The sequence below is a fragment of the Phyllobates terribilis genome, unplaced genomic scaffold (assembly GCF_046119375.1).
Source record: "Phyllobates terribilis strain yellow unplaced genomic scaffold, ASM4611937v1 Scaffold_1__5_contigs__length_1240528914, whole genome shotgun sequence".
NCBI lineage: Eukaryota > Metazoa > Chordata > Amphibia > Anura > Dendrobatidae > Phyllobates > Phyllobates terribilis.
Genome location: NW_027362761.1, coordinates 592,380,301 through 592,405,036, shown reverse-complemented (window position 1 = coordinate 592,405,036; position 24,736 = coordinate 592,380,301). Strand labels below are relative to the sequence as shown.

Below are 24,736 nucleotides of genomic sequence, written 5' to 3'. Positions count from 1 at the left end.
CCTGGTACAGTGGATGTGGGACTATGGCCGTTCTATAAGGGGCTTCCATTGGCTGGATCTGCACAAACCTCTCTGTCCAGCAGATACCAGGGGGGCCCCAGCCTTCTCCCTGCAATCCCTGTACTGGGATCTGGACTTACACAGGGGCCCCGGGTTACATCCATGGAGAGGCTGCTGGCCGGAGGAGCGAGCTGGCAGAGAATAGTCGTGATGCCGGGTCGCAGTCAGGGACAGAATACAAGCCGAGGTCAGGAACTAATAGCCAAGAGATTGGAGAAGATAAAGCAGCAGATCAGGGTCAGAACCAACTTATATCTTGGAGCCAGAAGCAGCTGCTGTGGAGGAAACAGGACGTGTCCTCACCCAGGGCCGAGCGCAGAGAGCGGACTACAACTGACAGCCAGCGCTCTGCAGTAAGACATAGATTCCCTGCTGGGCGGCACCACAAATCCCAGCCAGACTAATGTCATACAGGACTGTGCCTGCGTCACCCAATGCTGTTCGCAGTGCAAGTGTGGCGCCACCTAGAGGCAGAAATCATGGTAGCGGGATAAAATGATGATTAGTCTTTTAACGTTTCTTCATATTGTTTACTATGAAGTTTTACATTTTTATCATCTCATCTTTTTCCCATTCAGGTTCCTACAATCAAGGATCCTCTGCTGATAACGTCTCTGCGAGAATCTTCCTGATTAATGTGTCAAGGATGAATAAGGACAGAGGCAAGATGGCGGAGAGGATAATAAACCTCACCCTGGAGATAATCTTCTATCTTACCGGAGAGGTGAGAGGTTGTGATGTCATCACATGACATCATTATCTATGGGAATAACAGGTGATATGACCGGAGAGGTGAGAGGTTGTGATGTCATCACATAACATCATTATCTATGGGAATAACAGGTGATATGACCGGAGAGGTGAGAGGTTGTGATGTCATCACATGACATCATTATCTATGGGAATAACAGGTGATATGACCGGAGAGGTGATGGACTCTGGAAATGTCTGTAGTGATATTATTAATGTCTCCACACTCAGGATTACACAGTAGTGAAGAAGACCTCTAGTGATCGCTGTCAGGCCCCTGTGTCTGAAGGACGGGGAGGAACCCTGAGCCCAATCCCGGGGCCTCCACCTCACCTCCGGATACATCAGGACATCAATGACCAGAAGATCCTAGAACTCACCCACAAGATGATTGAGCTGCTGACTGGAGAGGTGACACTGCTGGGAATGCTGGGACATTATACAGGACAGCACTGGAGGATTCTGGGTGATGACGGTATCATTGTGTGTGTCAGGTTCCTATAAGGTGTCAGGACGTCACCGTCTATTTCTCCATGGAGGAGTGGGAGTATCTAGAAGGACACAAGGATCGGTACAAGGAGGTGATGATGGAGGAGCACCGGCCCCGCACATCACCAGGTAATAGACAGGACTAAATCCACACGGCCTATAATTCTCTGTATGTAATAATGATGTCAGTCCTGTCTGTGTCTCCTGCAGGTCTCTCCAGTAAGAGGACAACCCCAGAGAGATGTCCCGCTCCTCCTCCTGCACAGGACCATCAGGTAGATGGAGATCTCCCCTATGATGTGTAGACGGCTGTGACCTCCTTGTGTTCAGTCTTGTCTTCTCCTCCAGTATTAGATGTTTTATACTTGTGTAATGAGAGCGGTGGAGACGGCAGGATCACAGCTGACCACAGACATGGCCGGATCTTCTCACCATTATTCCCGGTGACTTCTCCAATCATCGGGTACTTTTACAATATTTGTTTTGCAGCTTTTGGATCCGGATAAAGATCTGAACAATATTACTGCTCCAGAGAGAAATGTGAGGGGCGATCAGCGGTGTAAAGAGGAGACCCCTACAGATAACCGCCCAGGTGAGGAGCTTTAGATGAATATTCACTGTTCAGCCACAATCTGAATTGATAATAATGTGATCCTGTTATATGTGATGTCACAGGTCGTGCATTTATAATATGGATGATAATATACAGCGGGAGATGAATTATACTTATGTGAGCGGCCGATTTCTTCATCATCTGATGTCAGTTCTAATGAAGAAAAGTATTTGTCCTACCTGTATGCCTCATGGTCATATTCTTGTGAAATGTTATTTTATATATTTATGTTAATGATTTCTTCCAGGCCCTGAATACACTGGTCAGTGATGTCCTGCACAGGCGCCGTCGAGTCACGGAGTCTTTCTCCCATAGGGGGAGGATGGTGGAGAGGGAGGGAGGATGGTGGAGAGGGAGGGAGGATGGTGGAGAGGGAGGGTGGATGGTGGAGAGGGAGGGTGGATGGTGGAGAGGGAGGGTGGATGGTGGAGAGGGAGGGTGGATGGTGAAGAGGGAGGGTGGATGGTGGAGAGGGAGGGTGGATGGTGGAGAGGGAGGGTGGATGGTGGAGAGGGAGGGAGGATGGTGGAGAGGGAGGGAGGATGGTGGAGGGGGAGCAGGTGCAGGATTACAGCACCGCAGCTGCACGTCGCAGGGCACCGATGTGCAGGGGAGGGGGGTGCTATTATAATGAAGGCAGGAGGCGGGGATTTCTTCTTGGCCTGGAAGGGATCATTAACATAAATATATAAAATAAAATTTCCCAACAAGACCTCTAATATGAGGCCTACAGGTAGGACTAGATTAACATTTCTATCACCTGTATGCCCATAATCATAGGTCATATACGTCCCAGGGGGGTGATAGATTCCCTTTAAATAAATAACAATTTTTGAACAATGTAAGTGGACAGGGATAAAAAATTAATTTTTAATTAATTTTTTTTAGAAAAGTGTAACTATAAAGTGTAACCCAGATAGTAAAGTTAATATATTATTTTGACAGCTATTACCCTTTCCCAAAAAAGAAAAAAAAATTGAATCCTTTACAGCTGCCCCGAAATTAAAAATTGTGACTCATCGTGAAAGAAAAATAATCAGACAATGAAGTTCTTGGAACTAAGTATTTTCTTGCCATAAAAAGTGGATTTTTTTTGTGCAAAAGTTGTAAAAAACCGTTCGCTGTAATCGTAAGGACCCGGTTAGTTATGCCGCACAGGGAGGGGCATAAATGTACAGAAAGTCAATGGCAGAATTGTTTCTACCCCCCCCCCCCCCCCACCAAGAGTTAATATGAGTTAATTTGTAAGTTATACGAACCCTTAAATGTCACAACTGGAAAATACAAATCATTCCTCCAAAAACAAGGAAACAAGGCCTCGTAAAACTAGGCGGATTGAAAAATGAAAAGTTATGGTCACCTGAACACAGTGGTGCAAAAATAAAAAATCCCTGCAGTCCTTAATCTGTTTATGAAATTTTCATTTCTACACTTTTTTCTTCTTTTTCCTCCCCTTATTCCTCCATGTTCTGGCAGACTTCTTTTTTTTTTACTGGTACTTGTTCCAAGAACCATATTTTTATTGTGTGTTGTACGAGGCTTGTTATTTCCAGGATGAGCTGTAGTTTTGAATGACATCATTCACTTAGATTAAATTGTAATAAAATATGTTAACCTATACAAAAAATCCCCCTATGAAGTATATACCTAACAGAACAGGGAAATACATGCCCATTTAAACCTCATATGGAATAACACGGTTAAAAAACTCCCATAAACAAAAACATGGGAAAAAGAACAATTAATTGACGAATAGAAGTTTATTCTATGAAAATACCAAACAAGTGTATCAATACACAATATCACAAATTATGGTGGCGGTGGATGAGCAATACTGCTAGGGACAATAGGAGATCTTAAAAGTGCCTGAGAAAGAGACATAATCCCTCAAAGGATCCCCCACAATGAACACCTATATATAGAAATGCTCAGAATCTGGTTTAAGATAAAAACAGAAGCTATAGAAAGGAACAGCGATGAAAGATTACGGACCATGTGCAAGAACTGGGGTCCCTAAGTATATTTATGTATATACCTGGGTTAACCATTCAGATGTCACCGACTTTATAGAAATCAAGAAAGTGGATTCAGGCTGAGTGGTTAAAACATCCCACACAATGGTCAGGGTGTCACGGCAGAAGACTTTATAAGATCCCTGATCCCATAATACACCGCAAGGTCCTTACTGGACTGATATATGAGCATCTATGATATTCCTGTCACCAGTTAGCACAAGACACAAGTTATCATGAGTCACAATTAGCTTTGGGGAAATAGTGTATACCTTGTGACATGATGACGACAATGTGAAGGTCCAAATAGGAAAAGAGATATTGCGCCCCGACGCGCGTGGCTTCTTCAGGAGGAGTGGCTAATGATGAGGAGGTGGGTGTTTATATAGAGACGAGCGATGACATGCAGCCAATCGGCGCGCTGCTATTCATAATGTCACGCCCACCATCGGCAGGGCGCGCCCGAGCATATCGGACGCAATGAGACAGAGGACATCCATCATCCATCTCATTGCCACGGCAACCCAGCGCCGCCCACGACGCCGGAGAGGCACAGCAGCGCATGAGCAGAGCATGTGCATGCTGTCATGAAGAGGACCCGTACCGGAATATGGATGGGCCAGTGGTACCTGCGGTGATGTCGAGAGGCGCACATACCTGGCTAAGCCGGGTGGCCAGCCCAACTCACGTAGGGGCGCCATCTCGATCACCTCATCACGGAATAACCAGGATGGTCGCAGAGAAAGGTAACAGTTTGATGTGAACACATTACAAGTACAGGGGCCTCAGCCTGACCGGACAGAACCATAAATCAGTAATAATCTACAATATGCGGAATTCAAGTGATGGTACATAACCATGTGCAAGGCTATACAGTCAAACCGCCATGCAATATAACAATAAGAATTTACACTGTCCCGCATATTATCAATAATAGTGTAAGCCGATCCAGATAAGCTGATATTGTTCTCACCTTTACTAGACCAATTTAAATGTGCAAGCCGAGGCTTCAACTATATATAGCAAGCAAATGAACAGACTCATGCAGCAAAACAGACCGGGCCAAAAAGAGGTCCACGGAGACAGTTGTAGTAGTCCCAAAGCTGAAGAGTCCTTACAATAGAAAAATGCACTTTAAAATATGTCTTCAAAGTCTTAAGATAACATCAAGGGCAGGTCCAATTTCCATGAACAGTCATCAAGAGAATATACAGCAACGTCACATGGGAAAAAACTTGAATCTAGAGAAGCGAACAGATTAAAAGTAAAACATGTCCATGAAGCACCATATAAAACCCGCAGACCCCAGCTATGCCATGTGTGGTCTCTAAAGAAAGGTAAATTCGTAATACAAAATATGGCATCACTTGTGAGCTTCTGCGAACAACCAGCGAGAAGTTATCGCGAAAGTTAGATATTTTAATAAAAACATGAAGGATGGAGCCCCGCCCACGTGATGTCATCACAGGGGGTGTGTGGGCTGGTCCCCCCCTTCGGCATAAAAGACCCAGCTGAGGATGGGTCCATACTCATGTTGAGAGTTACATATTGATATGTTGCATTGGGTCATGTTCGCTGAACGGGCATTGGAGCGCTTCCCTCCAGCTAAACTGAATTGTCTCTGCGATCTTTATAGCAAGTTCTTCTTTAATCCCATTTATTTTGTGTAACTGTATATTCTGTACTGTATTGTCTTTTTTTGTAAAACCTTTTGTATATTTTTCATGAACACTGCCTCCCCTTTTGGATTAAATATAAAATGTAATAGTCCTGTTTCTTTTGTCCTGTAATTGTTCCTCCCCCGAAGCCATACGCTACCAGAACGCAGGCGTCCGATCAGGCCTGTATTATACTTTAAAATTGATCGGTGGTGGCAGCGAATAATATTAAGTGGGTTATCGTGAGGCTATCAGTGATAGCGCATGGGCATATACATATATTCCATGTGTTGGAAGGGGTGTGTACGCCGAAGGCTCACTGCTAGCTTGCTGATAACTACTTAGTGAGAACAGCCTGCAGCCTCCTATATTGATCGTCGACTAATCGTGCAATTTTCCCGACGATAGGGGGAAGCAGAGAGCTGTTTGCTCAAGAGATCACAGTGGGTGGTCTCTGTAAGTAATTGGGATCTTGTGAACCCCTGACAACTTGCTATATATCGTTGCTGCCAGGGCTGTGCAGTCGGTAAGCCAAACCTCCGACTCCTCAATTTCCATGACACCAACTCCAACTCTGACCTTGCCTCCACGACTCCCTCATACACGGCCCAAGTGTAAGTGATGAATTTAGTGTAGCACAGATTCAGCTCAGCTAAAAGTCTAGACCCTGAGATCAGGAATAGGACAGACATTTATAGGACATTTCATAACTTTCCCAAATTCTTATGAAAAAATATTCCCCACAAACTGCATTGAACTACTGTACCCAATTTATTATATATTTTAGGAGTTGGAGTCGGTCCATTTTATACCGACTCAGATTCCGAATCCATCAAAATGGACTCCGACTCCAACTCCATGACTAAGACTCCAGCTCTACAGCCCTGGTTGCAGCCTTGGCTTACACATTTAAATTGGTCTAGTAAAGCTGAGAACAGTATCAGCTTATCTGGACAGGCTTAGGCTATGTGCCCAAAATGCAGAAATGCTCTGGATTTTTTTTGAGCGTTTCTGCATCTCCCTGGCAGAAAAAACGCATGCGGATTGTACATGCGGATTGTAAATGCGTTTTCCTGCCAGGGACAAGCGGAAGTGAAGCGTTCTTCACTTGCATTTCCGCATGCGGGTTGACAAGCGCTTTCCATACGATTTTAGCATCACTTGGAAAGTGCTTGACAACTTGGTCACACTATATAAATCCATGCAAACGGCATGGATTTATATATATGGTGACCCCAAAGAATATAAAAAAATAAATCTATACTTACCTTCTGATGGCCCCCGGTCTTCTTGCCGGCAGCTCGCGGTATACTGAAGGACCTGCCGTCACATGACTAAATGATGTAAGCGCAGGTCCTTAAGTCCACCGCGATCTGCCGGCAAGAAGACCGGGGGCCATCAGAAGGGGAGTATAATATTTATCTTTTATTTTATTCTTTTTTTTACAGGTTCTATGGTACCCGGGTCCGGAGGAGAGTCTCCTGTCCTCCACACCCGGGTACCATCCGCACATTGAAACGCTTGGATTCCGCATCTACAGATGCAGGGATGCAGATTCCATGCGTTCTAATGCAAGTCAATGGCGGCGAAAACGCCGCGCTTCCGCAAAATAATTGGTAGTGCTGCATTTTTTTCCGCAATGATAATCCGCAGCGGAAATTTCCGTAGCATGTGCACAGCACATGCGGATTATCATTGGGAAACATGGCAGACCTTCTACCATCTTTTTTTTTAAGCGTTTCTGCAGCGTTTTTGCCGCTGCGGAAATGCTTAAAAAACGCATCGTGGGCACACAGCCTTACACTATTATTGATAATATGCGGGACAGTGTAAATTCTTATTGTTATATTGCATGGCCGGTTTGACTGTATAGCCTTGCACATGGTTATGTACCATCACTTGAATTTTGCATATTGTAGATTATTACTGATTTATGGTTCTGTCCGGTCAGGCTGAGGCCCCTGTACTTGTAATGTGTTCACATCAAACTGTTACCTTTCTCTGCGACCATCTTGGTTATTCCGTGATGAGGTGATCGAGATGGCGCCCCTGGGTGAGTTGGGCTGGCCACCCGGCTTAGCCAGGTATGTGCTCCTCTCGACATCACCGCAGGTACCACTGGCCCATCCATATTTTGGTATGGGTCTTCTTCATGACAGCATGGACGTGCTCTGTTCATTCGCTGCCGTGCCTTTCCAGCGTTGTGGGCGGCACTGGGTTGCCGTGGCAATGAGATGGATGACGGGTGTCCTCCGTCTCATTGCGTTCTATATGCTCAGGCGCGCCCTGCCGCTGGTGGGCGCGGCATCATGTATAGCAGCACGCCGATTGGCTGCATGTCATCGCTCATCACTATATAAACACCCACCTCCTCATCATTAGCCACTCCTCCTGAAGAAGCCACGCAGGCAAAACGCGCATCGGGGTGCGATATCTTTTTCCCTCTTTGGGCCTTCACATTGTCGTCATCATGTCACAAGGTATAGACTATTTCACCAACGCTATTTGTGACTCACGATAACTTGTGTCTTGTGATAACTAGTGACAGGAATATCATAGATGGTCATATATCAGTCCAGTAAGGACCTTGCGGTGTATTATGGGATCAGGGGTCTTATAAAGTCTTCTGCCGTGACACCCTGACCATCGTGTGGGATGTTTTAACCACTCAGCCTAAATCCACTTTCTTGATTTCTATAAAGTGGAGGGACATCTGAATGGTTAACCCAGGTATATACATTAATATACTTAGGGACCCCAGTTCTTGCCATGGTCCGTAATCTTTCATCTCTGTTCCTTTCTATAGCTTCTGTTTTTATCTTAAACCAGATTCTGAGTTTTTCTATATATAGGCGTTCATTGTGGGGGATCCTTTGAGGGATTATGTCTCTTTCTCATGTACTTATAAGATCTCCTGTTGTCCCTAGCCGTATTGTTCATCCACCGCCAACATAATTTGTGATATTGTGCATTGATGCACTTGTTTGGTATTTTTATAGAATAAACTTCTATTTGTCAATGAATTGTTCTTTTTCTCCTATTTTTCTTTATGGGAGCTTTTGCAACCGTATTATTCCATGAGTTATAAATGGGCAAGTATTGTAATAAAATATGTTTACTATGCACAAGTGCTTTCACTGTCCTATATAAGCACAAAAGCTGCATGAATAAATGCACTAACTGCCTTTGTGCGTGGGGATGTGAAAATAGAAATGAAACAGATAGAGAGATATATATATATATATATATAGTACTGTGCACCCAATGTGATGTGAATATAGCATGTATAAAAGAAAAGGATCATATAAAATAAAGTCACAGTTGACTTTGTGCCTACCTGTGTAGTCGGGATGAAACATGTGGAGGCATCTTTTCAAGGTATCAAAAGCCTCCTGGGACGGACTGGACCATTTGGAAAAGTCTGTCCCTTTCCTGGTCATATCCGTCAAAGGTTTGGCCACCACTGAAAAACCGTTGATAAACTTTCGGTAGTAGTTGGCGAAACCCAAGAACCTTTGTAAGGCTTTGAGGTCCTCAGGACGATCCCAATCCAGTACCGCCTGGACTTTTGCCGGATGCATGCGAAAACCGATGGGCGATTAAAAAAAACTAACCTAGAAAAGGGATCTCCTAAACCGAGAACATGCATTTCTCTGGTTTGACAAATAATTTATTGTCTCTGAGTATCTGAAGGACCTGCCTGACATGTACCTGATGTGACTGGAGGTCAAGTGAATAAATCAAAATGTCATCAAGGAAGATCACAACAAACCTGCATGCTAGGTGAGTAAAATTGTCAAGTGTAGAAAGATGGTGGGAGAATTAGTCAACCCAAATTGCACCACAAGGTTCTCATTGTGTCCCTCAGGTATATTGAAGGCTGTTTTCCACTCATCCCCCTCCTTGATGCGAATGAGATTATAAGCCCCCATGAGATCTAGTTTAGAAAACTATTTGGCTCCCACAATCTGATTAAAGAGGTCCAAAATGAGAGGGAGAGGATATGGATCCCGGACCGTGATCCGATTGAGTTTGCGAGATTTGAGTTCCCCGACTTTTTTCTTGACAAAGAAAAACCCTGCAGCAGCGGGAGATGACAAAGGTCTGATTTGACCCTTTGCCAGACTTTCAGTGAGTCCTTCATGGCCTGCCCCTCTGGACCAGAGATATTGTATAATCTGCTCTTTGACAACTTTGTCCCAGGAATAATATTAACGGCGCAGTCATAAGAACGATGTGGAGGAAGTTCCTGACACCCCTATTCCGAAAACAGATCCCCAAAGTCAGACAGGTATTCAGGCAGAGATTGGGCAGCCACTCTGGCAAGCCGGGTGCCCAAGCAGTGTTCCTGGCAATATTCGCTCCATTTAACCACCTTTTGAGTCTGCCAGTCTACCACAGGGTTGTGTATCTTAAGCCAAGGTAATCCTAGGACCACAGGGCAGACCCTCTAGCACATAAGTCTGTAAATTCTGAGTGCATGGCCCCTACATGTAGATTCAACATCTTAACGACTTGAGTCAAAAGCGATAATGGGTATTGATTTAGATAATTGTGGTTTGAGCCCATGGGCCTGAATGAACCTAGTGTCAATCAAATCAAAACGCGCCCCACTGTCCAGAAAGGCAGAAATTACTACCTTATCTTTGCAGAGATTAATCTCGGCCAGTAGAAAAAATTGATATCTACCAACTGAGGAAATAAGTACACCCGGGTTGCCAACCTCCAGCAACCCAGGTACCTTAGTTTTCCAGTGGCTGTTTATGGGGGAATATGGAAGGATACGCACCCAAAAAAAATGACCCTTTCCACCACAGAATATACACACTCCCACTTTACTCTGAACTACTGTTGGACTAACAGGATGTGCCGCACCACCCAACCGCTTGGATTCCATGGTAGACTCAGTCCCAGACATCCTTGACTCTGGGCCCCTCGCAAATTGGAGTGTCTCCTTATGTCTCTGATGAAGACAGCGGTCCACATGGATGGCCAAATACATGGCCACCTCCTGGGAGACCAGAGTCTCATGTAGGGCAAAGGCATTATTTACCCTTACCGATAACCCTTGAATGAACTGGCTATGAAGTGCGGGGTCATTCCAGTTAGTATTGGTGACCACCTCTAAAACTCTGAGAAATTCTCCTCAGGCCGGTGTCCCTTCCGAAGCTGACATAGTGTAGGCTGGGCCAGGGAGACAGGGTTGGGGTCATCTTATATGTGAGCCAGCGCCTGAAAAAAATTCTGTACATAGGGACTCACACCCGGCATCCACCACGTGCTTTCCCAATGAATGTGGAGAGGCTGAGCGTGCGGTGGATGCCGGATGTGACGCGGGGGGGGGGTAACCCCACCCACAGCCTGGCATCCACCTGGAACCAGGAAGATCGCGACCCCCGGCTGCTGCCAGCACTTGTCGTGACATAAGCGGATGTCAGAGCCGGCTGCAGCCGGGTGTCACGTGATGCCTGTGAGCCTGAGTGACCGGACCCCGGCCGGTGCAAGGACTTTGCTGGACTCTTTGCTTATTTTGTTTTGCCGTTAGGCCGGATGGGCTGTATTTATTTTCCATGAACCTTAAATTGGTTTATGTTGCTCAATAAACCAACTGAAAATTTAAAGAGACAGTGTTCCCTTCATACCTCAATGCATAGCCGAGTGAGCCGATCTACCACAATATATATATATATATATAATATATATAATATACAGTACAGACCAAAAGTTTGGACACACCTTCTTATTTAAACATTTTCTGTATTTTCATGACTTTGAAAATTGTACATTCACACTGAAGGCATCAAAACTATGAATTAACACATGTGGAATTATATACTTAACAAAAAAGTGTGAAACAACTGAAAATATGTCTTATTTTCTAGGTCCTTCAAAGTAGCCACCTTTTGCATCTTGGCATTCTCTTGATGAGCTTCCAGAGGTAGTTACCGGAAATGGTCTTCCAACAATCTTGAAGGAGTTCCCAGAGATGCTTAGCACTTGTTGGCCCTTTTACCTTCACTCTGCGGTCCAGCTCACTCCAAACCATCTCGATTGGGTTCAGATCTGGTGACTGTGGAGGTCAGGTCATCAGGCATAGCACCAAATCACTCTCCTTCTTGGTCAAATAGCCCTTACACAGCCTGGAGGTGTGTTTGGGGTCATTGTCCTGTTGAAAATAATTGATGGTCCAACTAAACGCAAACCGGATGGAATAGCATGCAGCTGCAAGATGCTGTTGTAGCCATGCTGGTTCAGTATGCCTTCAATTTTGAATAAATCCCCAACAGTGTCACCAGCAAAGCACCCCCACACCATCACAACTCCTCCTCCATGCTTCACGGCGGGAACCAGGCATGTAGAGTCCATCCGTTCACCTTTTCTGCTTCGCACAAATACACGGTGGTTGGAACCAAAGATCTCAAATTTGGACTCATCAGACCAAAGCACAGATTTCCACTGGTCTAATGTCCATTCCTTGTGTTCTTTAGCCCAAACAAGTCTCTTCTGCTTGTTGCCTGTCCTTAGCAGTGTTTTCATAGCAGCTATTTTACCATGAAGGCCTGCTGCACAAAGTCTCCTCTTAACAGTTGTTGTAAAGATGTGTCTGCTGCTAGAACTCTGTGTGGCCTTGACCTGGTCTCTAATCTGAGCTGCTGTTAACCTGCGATTTCTGAGGCTGGTGACTCGGATAAACTTATCCTCAGAAGCAGAGGTACCTCTTGGTCTTCCTTTCCTGGGGCGGTCCTCATGTGAGCCAGTTTCTTTGTAGCGCTTGATGGTTTTTGCAACTGCACTTGGGGACACTTTCAGAGTTTGCCCAATTTTTCGGACTGATTGACCTTCATTTCTTAAAGTAATGATGGCCACTCGTTTTTCTTTACTTAGCTGCTTTTTTCTTGCCATAATACAAATTCTAACAGTCTATTCAGTAGGACTATCAGCTGTGTATCCACCTGACTTCTGCACAACACAACTGATGGTCCCAACCCCATTTATAAGGCAAGAAATCCCACTTATTAAACCTTACAGGACACACCTGTGAAGTGAAAACCATTTCCGGTGACTACCTCTTGAAGCTCATCAAGAGAATGCCAAGAGTGTGCAAAGCAGTCATCAAAGCAAAAGGTGGCTACTTTGAAGAACCTAGAATATAAGACATATTTTCAGTTGTTTCACACTTTTTTGTTAAGTATATAATTCCACATGTGTTATTTCACAGTTTTGATGCCTTCAGTGTGAATGTACAATTTTCAAAGTCATGAAAATACAGAAAAATCTTTAAATGAGAAGGTGTGTCCAAACTTTTGGTCTGTACTGTGTATGTATGTATGTATGTATGTATGTATATGTATGTATATATATATATATATATATATATATATATATATATATATATATATATATATATATATATATATATATATATATATATATATATATATATATATATTATAATATCCAGACTACTCGCTGCGTAGGTATCGGCAAGAGACCAGTGAGCGTATGGCGTCACACCTCTGGGTTCCAAAGCATGGAACAAGTGTTTACGCCCTCTGTACGATCACTGTCAGCTTCACGATAGCCCGATTATTAATATTATACACTGCCACCACTGGTCGAGTTTGAAATATAATACAGGCCTGGCCGGACGCCTGCGTTTTGGTAGCGTATAAGGCTTCGGGGAAAGGAACGATTACAGGACAAAAGAAACAGAACTATTAAATTTTATATTTAATCCAAAAGGGAGGCAGTGTTTAAGAAAAATATATACAAGGATGTTACAAAGGAGACATTAAAATACATAAGCAGTTACACAAATAAAACAGGATAAAAGGAGAGAAACTTGCACTATAAAGGCCGCTGCGACGATTCAATATAGGTGGAGGGGAGACGCTCCATTTAAACTGTTATCGAACAGGGTCCTCCGCTATGATAGACATATACACCCGGGCAAAGAACATGGCTTCAGCCTAAACAAACTATTTTATGCTGAAGGGAGAGACCCCCCCCCTGTGATGACATCACAGGGGCTGGGCTCCACCCTTCAGATTTGTATTATAAACCTGTTTTTTGGGATAACTCTTCGCTCGTTGATCCCAGAAGCCCAAAAGTGATATCATATTTTCTATTATGATTTTACCTTCATAAAGAGGACACACATCGCATAGCTGCAGTCTGCTATTCTGGTGTTTTTGCGCTACAGCTCCCTGATTCTGCTTACAGCCATGAAAAACTATGGGTACATTCGTCGGCTATCCCTGCCACTAAAAATATAGGTCCCACTATTGTCGGACATATGAAACGTACAATATTTCATATTTCATTTCGGAGTCGAAGTGTCTATAAATGTCTGTTTGCAGCTTGGGAAACAAGTTTTCCCAATTACACACAAATTATGGCAATCCTGCGTTTTAATCACCCCCTGTGTCTTCCAGCATTCTAAGTAGCTTGGTGGCACCTCTTGGCTGCCATTTGTTTGTGTAGGCTCTTACTCATGGATGTGTTAATTGGGGCTTTGTGCTGGGCAAAAGGGTAATGAGGGAGAAATGGTCAATATCTATGACAGACTTTCATTATTCCTCAATATTTCCCTAACAATAAATATATATATATATATTTATATACAGTACAGACCAAAAGTTTGGACACACCTTCTCATTTAAAGATTTTTCTGTATTTTCATGACTATTAAAAGTGTACATTCACACTGAAGGCATCAAAACTATGAATTAACACATGTGGAATTATATACTTAACAAAAAAGTGTGAAACAACTGAAAATATGTCTTATATTCTAGGTTCTTCAAAGTAGCCACCTTTTGCTTTGATGACTGCTTTGCACACTCTTGGCATTCTCTTGATAAGCTTCAAGAGGTAGTCAAAGGAAATGGTCTTCCAACAATCTTGAAGGAGTTCCTAGAGATGCTTAGCACTTGTTGGCCGTTTGCCTTCACTCTGCGGTCCAGCTCACCCCAAACCATCTCGATTGGGTTCAGGTCTGGTGACTGTGGAGGCCAGGTCATCTAGTGTAGCACCCCATCACTCTCCTTCTTGGTCAAATAGCCCTTACACAGCCTGGAGGTGTGTTTGGGGTCATTGTCCTGTTGAAAAATAAATGATGGTCCAACTAAACGCAAACCGGATGGAATAGCATGCCGCTGCAAGATGCTGTGGTAGCCATGCTGGTTCAGTATGCCTTCAATTTTGAATAAATCCCCAACAGTGTCACCAGCAAAGCACCCCTACACCATCACACCTCCTCCTCCATGCTTCACGGTGGGAACCAGGCATGTAGAGTCCATCCGTTCACCTTTTCTGTGTCGCACAAAGACACGGTGGTTGGAACCAAAGATCTCAAAATTGGACTCATCAGACCAAAGCACAGATTTCCACTGGTCTAATGTCCATTCCTTGTGTTGTTTAGCCCAAACAAGTCTCTTCTGCTTGTTGCCTGTCCTTAGCAGTGGTTTCCTAGCAGCTATTTTACCATGAAGGCCTGCTGCACAAAGTCTCCTCTTAACAGTTGTTGAAGAGATGTGTCTGCTGCTAGAACTCTGTGTGGCATTGACCTGGTCTCTAATCTGAGCTGCTGTTAACCTGCGATTTCTGAGGCTGGTTACTCGGATAAACATCCTCAGAAGCAGAGGTGACTCTTGGTCTTCCTTTCCTGGGGCGGTCCTCATGTGAGCCAGTTTCTTTGTAGTGCTTGATGGTTTTTGCAACTGCATTTGGGGACACATTCAAAGTTTGCCCAATTTTTCGGACTGACTGACCTTCATTTCTTAAAGTAATGATGGCCACTCGTTTTTCTTTACTTAGCTGCTTTTTTCTTGCCATAATACAAATTCTAACAGTCTATTCAGTAGGACTATCAGCTGTGTATCCACCAGACTTCTGCACAACACAACTGATGGTCCCAACCCCATTTATAAGGCAAGAAATCCCACTTATTAAACCTGACAGGGCACACCTGTGAAGTGGAAACCATTTCCGGTGACTACCTCTTGAAGCTCATCAAGAGAATGCCAAGAGTGTGCAAAGCAGTCATCAAAGCAAAAGGTGGCTACTTTGAAGAACCTAGAATATAAGACATATTTTCAGTTGTTTCACACTTTTTTGTTAAGTATATAATTCCACATGTGTTAATTCATAGTTTTGATGCCTTCAGTGTGAATGTACACTTTTAATAGTCATGAAAATACAGAAAAATCTTTAAATGAGAAGGTGTGTCCAAACTTTTGGTCTGTAGTGTGTGTGTGTGTGTGTGTGTGTGTGTGTGTGTGTGTGTGTGTGTGTGTGTGTGTATGTATGTATGTGTGTATATATATATATATATATATATATATATATATATATATATATACACACACACACTTTTCAATTAAATTTAACTATTTACATTACTTATTTTTTATTATTAATACTGGTTTTGCAGAATATAAAGAAATTAAAAGGAGCACAGAAATTATGTCGACAGGGCCTTCATTGAGCACCCAGCTTTCACGGTAACCCATCGGCACTCCACGATTTTGTCATGTGCACAGAGGTCTTAACCATGTAACCATTGCTCCGGCATGTAAATAGTTAAACAGCAGTGAATGGAGCTAGGGATTGTGATGAGATGGACAGCTCGCTGATTTAGTACTTTATTTTTATATTTAAAAATTAACTTTTAATAAATGTATCTTAAAACTTGACACCATTAAAACAACAAACCACATTATCAGTGCAAACAAATAAATGAAATATATAAAAGTAGGAGATGATTTTGAGAGCGTTAGAACGGGCTCCAGATATAAGAGCAAACGTTTCACTAACTGTAAGACGACAGGGGTCCTATACTTGTTAGAATGTTCCTGCCCTTTAAATTACTTTGGCAAGACGAAAAGGGCGCTTAGGAGGAGGATAGGGGACCATATTGGTGACATTAAGCATGCCAGGGATACGCTGATGTCAAGGCACATTAAGGAAAAACACCATGGTGATTTGAATTCGTTCTTTTTCTCAGTCATAGAGGTAATAACACCTTCAATTAGAAAGGGCGACTGGGATAAAAAGGTCCTGCAAAAAAAACTAATGTGGATATATAGATTTAAATCCTTTCAGCCAAATGGGCTGAGTGAACAATTACATTTTGGATGCTACATTTAAATACTCCCTTGTATTTTACATGATTAAAATATGACCGTATTAATCTGATCAATGTCATCGGCCTTAATGAGTGATTTAATTTGGAACAGAATGCCCTGATTTGAGGGATTTTTAAATGAAATAGTACAATTTAATTTACCACTGTTCCGTGCATATGTGTTAATCTGCATTCATTTGTGTTTTGTAATATTATTAATATGTATATAAACGAACTTACTAAGTTCATTACACAAATCAAGCCTAGGGCGAACATAACATGGGGCAAATTGATATTGAATAATGTCTAGTCTGAATAATGGGATATGTAGGGACTATAATTTAACATCTCAGGTCATACACCCGTATTTGATCAGTGGTGGTTCTGGTGGGATAATGTACCGTGGAACGCACGGTGCTTTCCGATCATATGGTCTAACTAAGAAAGCTGCGGTGACGTGGTTACGCTGTTTGGAACACACCCTGAAACTTATAGTGACTTCCGGTGACTTATTTCCGGTTGTTCTAGACACACAGCGATCCCCTGCTATGGCTGGAAAGCAAAGCACGTGCAGGAGAGACGCACGCTGTATCGCACCCCAGGCATATATAAGAAGGGTCTTTTGGTGAGGTAAGCTGTCCCATTATCAGGGTATGGGAGTTACGGGGGTTTCTCCTCGGATGACAAGAAAACGCCCTATCATGAGGCTGGGTCCTTACTGAGCCATGTCTGAGAAACTGAAGGAGCCAGATAAGTAGTTTTTGATTATGAAGTCTGCCTAATTGATTACTCCTGATGAACCTTGTAAAAGGAGAAATGCGTCGAGTTGATATTTGTATTGATTAGGCTGCATAGATCATGCTTGGGTTTACTTAGCCGCATCTGATATGACATTGTGTAGATTACTATCAACTTGAGATTTATTTTGATTTGTAGATAGACTGATAAGGCTGAATGGACCAAAACTGAGTCCAGCTGATTATACTGTATTTGTGGGATTAATTATTAGAATTCCTGATTATATATTGGCATTTAAATTGGCAGCATACAGTGGTGGCCAAAAGTATTGGCACCCCTGCAATTCTGTCAGATAATACTCCGTTTCTTCCTGAAAATGATTGCAATCACAAATTCTTTGGTATTATTCTCTTCATTTAATTTGTCTTCAATGAAAAAACACAAAAAGAATTGTCCTAAAGCCAAATTGGATATAATTCCACACCAAACCTAAAGAAGGGGGTGGACAAAAGTATTGGCACTGTTTGAAAAATCATGTGATGCTTCTCTAATTCGTGTAATTAACAGCACCTGTAACTTACCTGTGGCACCTAACAGGTGTTGGCAATAACTAAATCACACTTGCAGCCAGTTAACATGGATTAAAGTTGACTCAACCTCTGTCCTGTGTCCTTGTGTGTACCACATTGAGCATAGAGAAAAGAAAGAAGACCAAAGAACTGTCTGAGGACTTGAGAAACCAAATTGTGAGGAAGCATGAGCAATCTCAAGGCTACAAGTCCATCTCCAAAGACCTGAATGTTCCGGTGTCTTCCGTGCTCAGCGTCATCAAGAAGTGTAAAGCCCATAGCACTGTGGCTAACCTCCCTAGATGTGGACGGAAAAGAAAAATTGACGAAAGATTTCAACACAAGATTGTGGGGATAGTGGATAAAGAACCTCGACTAACATCCAAACAAGTTCAAGCTGCCCTGCAGTCCGAGGGTACAACAGTGTCAACCCGTACTATCCGTCGGCGTCTGAATGAAAAGGGACTGTATGGTAGGATACCCAGGAAGACCCCACTTCTTACCCCGAGACATAAAAAAGCCAGGCTGGAGTTTGCCAAAACGTACCTGAGAAAGCCTAAAACGTCTTGGAAGAATGTTCTCTGGTCAGATGAGACAAAAGTAGAGCTTTTTGAGAAAAAGCATCAACATAGAGTGTACAGGAAAAAAAAAAAGGCATTCAAAGAAAAGAACACGGTCCCTACAGTCAAACATGGTGGAGGTTCCCTGATGTTTTGGGGTTGCTTTGCTGCCTCTGGCACTGCACTGCTTGACCGTGTGCATGGCATTATGAAGTCTGAAGACTACCAACAAATTTTGCAGCATAATGTAGGGCCCAGTGTGAGAAAGCTGGGTCTCCCTCAGAGGTCATGGGTCTTCCAGCAGGACAATGACCCAAAACACACTTCCAAAAGCACTACAAAATGGTTTGAGAGAAAGCACTGGAGACTTCTAAGGTGGTCAGCAATGAGTCCAGACCTGAATCCCATAGAACACCTGTGGAGAGATCTCAAAATGGCAGTTTGGAGAAGGCACCCTTCACATATCAGGGACCTGGAGCAGTTTGCCAAAGAAGAATGGTCTACAATTCCAGCAGAGCATTGTAAGAAACTCATTGATGGTTACCGGAAGCGGTTGTTCGCAGTTATTTTGGCTAAAGGTTGTGCAACCAAGTATTAGGCTGAGGGTGCCAATACTTTTGTCTGGCCCATTTTTGGAGTTTTGTGTGAAATGATCAATGATTTGATTTTTGCTTCATTCTCTTTTGTGTTTTTTCATTGAAGACAAATTAAATGAAGATAATAAGACCAAAGAATTTGTGATTGCAATCATTTTCAGGAAGAAACTGAGTATTATCTGACAGAATTGCAGGGGTGCCAATACTTTTGGCCACCACTGTACATTTGCCCAGTATCAATCTAAAAATGACTAACTGTTTAATAAATCATGATTGAATAATCTATACTTACCATTCTGAGGAAAGTATTGTCAATATACATGCCAGGGATGTGAAGGATTCCCAGCATAGATTTTTTTTGTATCTGATGCTAAATTGAACTGATCAGAGCAGCTTTTACATATTTTTCCCTACGATTTGCTAATAGTCTATATACATTTCTACCTCAATCTTCTGCACCTTGCACTTTATTTTTTTGTCGCTACAGGGTGATCTAGGGAAAGCAGGGTTAGTCGTCGGTGAGCAGCGGCGCCATTGAGCAGGACATAGGGTGCCAACCTCCGCTGCAAGGTAGGGTTAGGTAGTGCCGTATTAAGGAAAGGGACTCCCCTTCTTTCATTTGTTTGCACGGATAATGTGCTTTGTTGTTTTAATGGTGTCAAGTTTTAAGATACATTTATTAAAAGTTAATTTTTAAATATAAAAATAAAGTACTAAATCTGTCAGCGCCTTGTCTACTGTTGGTATTAAGGAATTGATTTCTTCTGTGATTTCTGAGATGGACAGCACCTAACAGCTTTGACCTACAGGTTCACTTAGGATTTTCCATTAGGCAATTTTCTGAGAAAAGAGCGGTAACCGACATCAGACCTGAAACATGAAGATGTCTTCAACACAAACGCGGAAACCGCAACAGAAAAACCTGTTATCATAAGATTGTGATCTAGTGGTCCCTGCTCTGAGATTGTGATCCATTTTGCAGCCAAATATTTTAGTTATTAAATGAATACTTCTCAATGGTAATGTCATAAACCTTTAGTACAATTGTAATATTAGGTTATATTGCTATAAAATAATATAATCAGTTTTATTCTTTGCAGATGACTGTACCGGGAGCTCAGAGGGACATCCAAAATCTTCACATGTTAATGCAGATGATTGTAGGATCATTCAATATGGATATGAGAAAAATGGCAATATTGAAGATATACCCTCCGCCCCTCATATCCAAAATGTATCATCTGATCCTATTACACAGATCCTATCTCCTGATTCATCACAGGCTGTAAAGCAAAATAGAAGTTACAGATTGGGCGTCAAACGTCAAAAAGTTCCCATAAGGGAAAAGCCATATTTATGTTCAGAATGTGGGAAATGTTGTTCCACTAAATCAGGTTTGGTTAGACATCATAGAATTCACACAACGGAGAAGCCGTTTTCATGTCGGGAATGTGGAAGATGCTTTACTGAAAAATCAGATCTTGTTAGACATGAGAGAATTCACACAACCGAGAAGCCATTTTCATGTTTAGAGTGTGGGAAATGTTTTAATCAAAAACAAATTCTTATTAAACATCATAGAATTCACACAGGGGAGAAGCCATTTACATGTCAGGAATGTGGAAAATGCTTTACTGAAAAATCAAATCTCGTTACACATCATAAAAGCCACACAGGGGAGAAACCATTTTCTTGTTCAGAATGTGGGATCAGTTTTAACCGGAAGAATAATCTTATTAGACATCAAAGAATTCATACAGGAGAGAAGCCATTTTCATGTTCAGAGTGTGGAAAATGTTTTACCATGAAACCAGATCTCATTAGACATCATAAAAGTCACACTGGGGAGAAGCCATTTTCATGTTCAGAGTGTGGGAAATGTTTTAAACAAAAACTATCTCTTATTAGACATCAAAGAATTCACACAGGGGAGAAGCCATTTTTATGTTCAGAATGTGGGAAATGTTTTAATCAGAAACAAACTCTCATTGGACATCAGAGAATTCACACAGGGGTGAAGCCATTTTCATGTTCAGATTGTGGAAAATGTTTTACCCGTAAATCAGGTCTTGTTAGACATGAAAGATCTCACACAGAGGGAAGCCAGCTTCATGTTTAGAATGTGGGAAATGTTTCACTGTTAGATCAGATCTTGTTAAACATCAGAGAATTTACACGGGAAAAAAACGCTTTCCGGTTCAGAATGTGGAAAATCATTATATAGCTTTAACCCCTTCCTGACATGGCCAATTTCCGTTTTTTGCATTTCACTCCCCTTCTTCCAAGAGCCATAACTTTTTCATTTTTCCATCAATATGGCCGCATGAGGGCTTGTTTTTTGCCTGGGCGAGTTGTACTTTTGATTATCACCATTAATTTTACCATATAGTGTACTGGAAAATGGGAAAAAATTCCAAGTGAATTGAAATTGCAAAAAAAAGTGCAATTCCACAAAAGTTTTTTGGGTATTGTATTTACCTTGTTCACTATACGGTAAAACTGACCTGGCAATATGATTCCCCAGATCAGTATGAGTACGCAGATACCAAACATGTATAGTTTATATAAGTGGTAAAAATTATTTTGCTTTTGTCGCCTTCGTCGCTTTCGTTTTGCACCTAGAGCTTTTTTTACTGATACCATTTTGGGGTAGATACAATCTTTTGATCGCTTCTTATTGCATTTATTGCAATTCTGCGGTGACCAAAAAAAACTAATTTTGCCGTTTTTTTCTCGCTACACCTGTACCGATCGGATTAATTTATTTTATATTTTGATTGTGCATTTTTGAATGCAGAAATATCAAATATGACAGCCTGCCATGACTTTGCTTGCTGCCATCTCAACACCACCGGAGCTACTGCAACCCTCTAACCTACTGTCTCCTTCCCACTCCTGTAGAATGTAAGCCGCAAGGACAGGGTCCTCCTCCCTCCGTACCAGTCTATCATTGTTAGTTTGTTTACTGTAAGTGATATCTGTATTTGGTATGTAACCCCTTATGTACAGCGCCATGGAATCAATGGCGCTATATAAATAAATAATAATAATATGTGGGTTTTTTTCTTTTATCTTTAATGGGGAAAAATAGTGATTTGAACTTTTTTATTTTTTCATATTTTTAAAAACTTTTTACTGTCTTTGTTAGTCCTCTTAGAAGACTTGAAGCTACGATCATCCGATTGCTTGTGCTATACCTAGCAGGGCTACAGAACTAGTGTTAAGCGAATTTGTTCGGCGAATGTTCGAAAGTTTCAAATTCGGCACGAATATGGCACATTCGGATTCGTGATCGCAAAGGCGAGCAAATTTTCTTAAAATCGGAGAAGTTTGACGAATTTGCGCGGGACCGCGAATACAGGTCAGCCACGGCGTTTTGAACAGTTTTGTTAGCATAGTGCAAGTGTATGATGAGCGGTGACATGTGCCAGGTGAGTGTGGGGGCTGTGGAGAGCTTAGAACAGGTCAGATCAGAGGCGCACTGTTTTTTTTTTTTCCCCTGTGGGCGGTAACTTTAACTGAGGAAAGCGTGGTCAGCCAATCATAGTTCAGAAAGCATCTACACTGTCCAGACATAAGGGCTTCTGCAATTGACTGCAGAAATCACATGTTCTCTCAATATAAAAAGCGGCCATGTTCCCTCAGCGCCATTATATCCATGTCACTGCTGGATTCTGACGCAGCTCAGTTTTCTCCTGTGTAATGAGAGATATTAGCCGAATAAATGGGCGCTTGTGTGGTAGTCAGAGAGTGTAGATAATTCCTGGCCTGTGTACCTCTGCAACCGCTGGTGCAGCACATTTTTGGTGTTCTTGTGCAAGTACTGAGATTCTGACAGAAGCAGAGGGCCCATGCCATACAATAGTGCTGTGCACCGCTGGTATAGAGCTCCATGTCTCAGTCTACCTTGAATCTTTTTTTGCACTTGCTAATGTGATCAAGCAAGCGCAGTGCACCTTTTCATTTAGTGGGGTTGAAATTGTGCTCTGCACAGTCTGCAGAGCTTCTTATTGCAGAGCACAAAATCAGTTGGTTTTTTTCGTTGCTATTGTGATATTGAAAGCTGTGTGCACTAAAGTTTTTTTTGTGTCAGATACTATTTTAGTGGAGTTGAACTTCAGGTGGTTTCAGAGTAAAAAAATAATTTTTTTCTCTTGCTACGCCCAGTCAAAAAAATATTTTTTCCTGTGCCAAAAGTCATACAGTGCTATAAGCCAGCTACTACGTCAGTGGCGGTCAAATTCAGCTTGTATACACAGTCAAACCTATATTTATTTTTGGTTGGCAGGCAGAGTCCATCAAAGGTTTTTTTTACTGTGGCAAAGTTGATCCAGTCTGCTAAAAGGCAGATCCTATTTTAGTGGCATTGAACTTGTTTCACAGTAAAAAAAAAAAAAAAAAAAAAAAACCTTCTCTTACTAGGCCCAATCCAAAAAATATTTTTTTCCTGTGCCAGAAGTCATACAGTGCTATAAGCCAGCTACTACGTCAGTGGCGGTCAAAGTCAGCTGGACGCAGAGCTTATGCAGAGTAACCCCCAAAATTTTTTTGCTCTGAGTAAAGTGATACAGCAGCCTAGATCTGAGTTTGAAATATTTTGGAGCATATATTCTATGTCATACTGGCCTCATCCACATTAAAAAAAAAAATGTCTTCTGTTCCTAAAGTAATACAGCAGGGGACATCTCAGTTTGAAATTGTTTGGAGAATATCTCGTAGGTTTTATCGGCCTCATGCACACTAACAAATTTCTTTTGTCTGTTGGCAACTTTATACGGCAGGCCATATCTTACCTTGTCATTTAGTGTCGCTGAAATTCAGGCGTGTGCTGAGCTATTGCACAGGATAAAAAAGTATTTTTCTTTAGTTAATTGCGTGCTCCTACCACTGTATCTGATCAACATGAGTGGGAAAAAGAGAGGGCGTTGTGGAAGGGGGAATAGGCTTGGTGTACGTGGGGCACATGGTAATGTTAGTAAAAGCACTAGTGAACCAACACAAACAGGTCCTATCCAAAGACAACAGACAAATTATGTTAGTGGACGGCCTACTGCACTCCCTTCCTTTGGCTGCCGCACAGCGATATTCCTTGTTGATAAGGCCCAGAAAGAGCAGGTGCTCCAGTGGATGGCAAGCTCTGTTTCCAATGGCCTCTCCTCTTCTTCCTCCACCTCAACATCACACACAGTACAGTCCACAGAGGTGGTATCCCAATTAACCATGCTCCCCCCCCCCCCCCCACGTCACAACTGCCCAACTGACTGTAGCGAACCACAGATGGTTGAGTCTGTAGAACTCTTCACCCATTCTACACCATGGGCATCAGAAGTGTACTCCAAACAGTCACAGAGTCAAGGGGAGGAAAGCATCTGCACCGATGCCCAAAATTTTTTTAGCTTGGATTCGGGGCAGGACGAAGTAGGGTCCGTGCAGGTTCTTGACCCTCTTCACCAGACGTTAACCGCAGGGGAGGGAGGTGATCCCGATGAGACTCAGATACCTGAGGTTCGTTAAATATTAATTATGCATATTCATTTTATTCTGAATTCTGTACCATACATTG

The 24,736-nt window shown here is 42.4% G+C and overlaps 1 pseudogene; it reads left to right on the top strand.

Annotated features, from left to right (window-relative positions):
* The window catches only part of LOC141272398 (uncharacterized), a 42,816-nt pseudogene extending 19,235 nt beyond the window's left edge, over window positions 1-23,581 (top strand).
* Window positions 23,582-24,736: the final 1,155 nt, after the last annotated feature.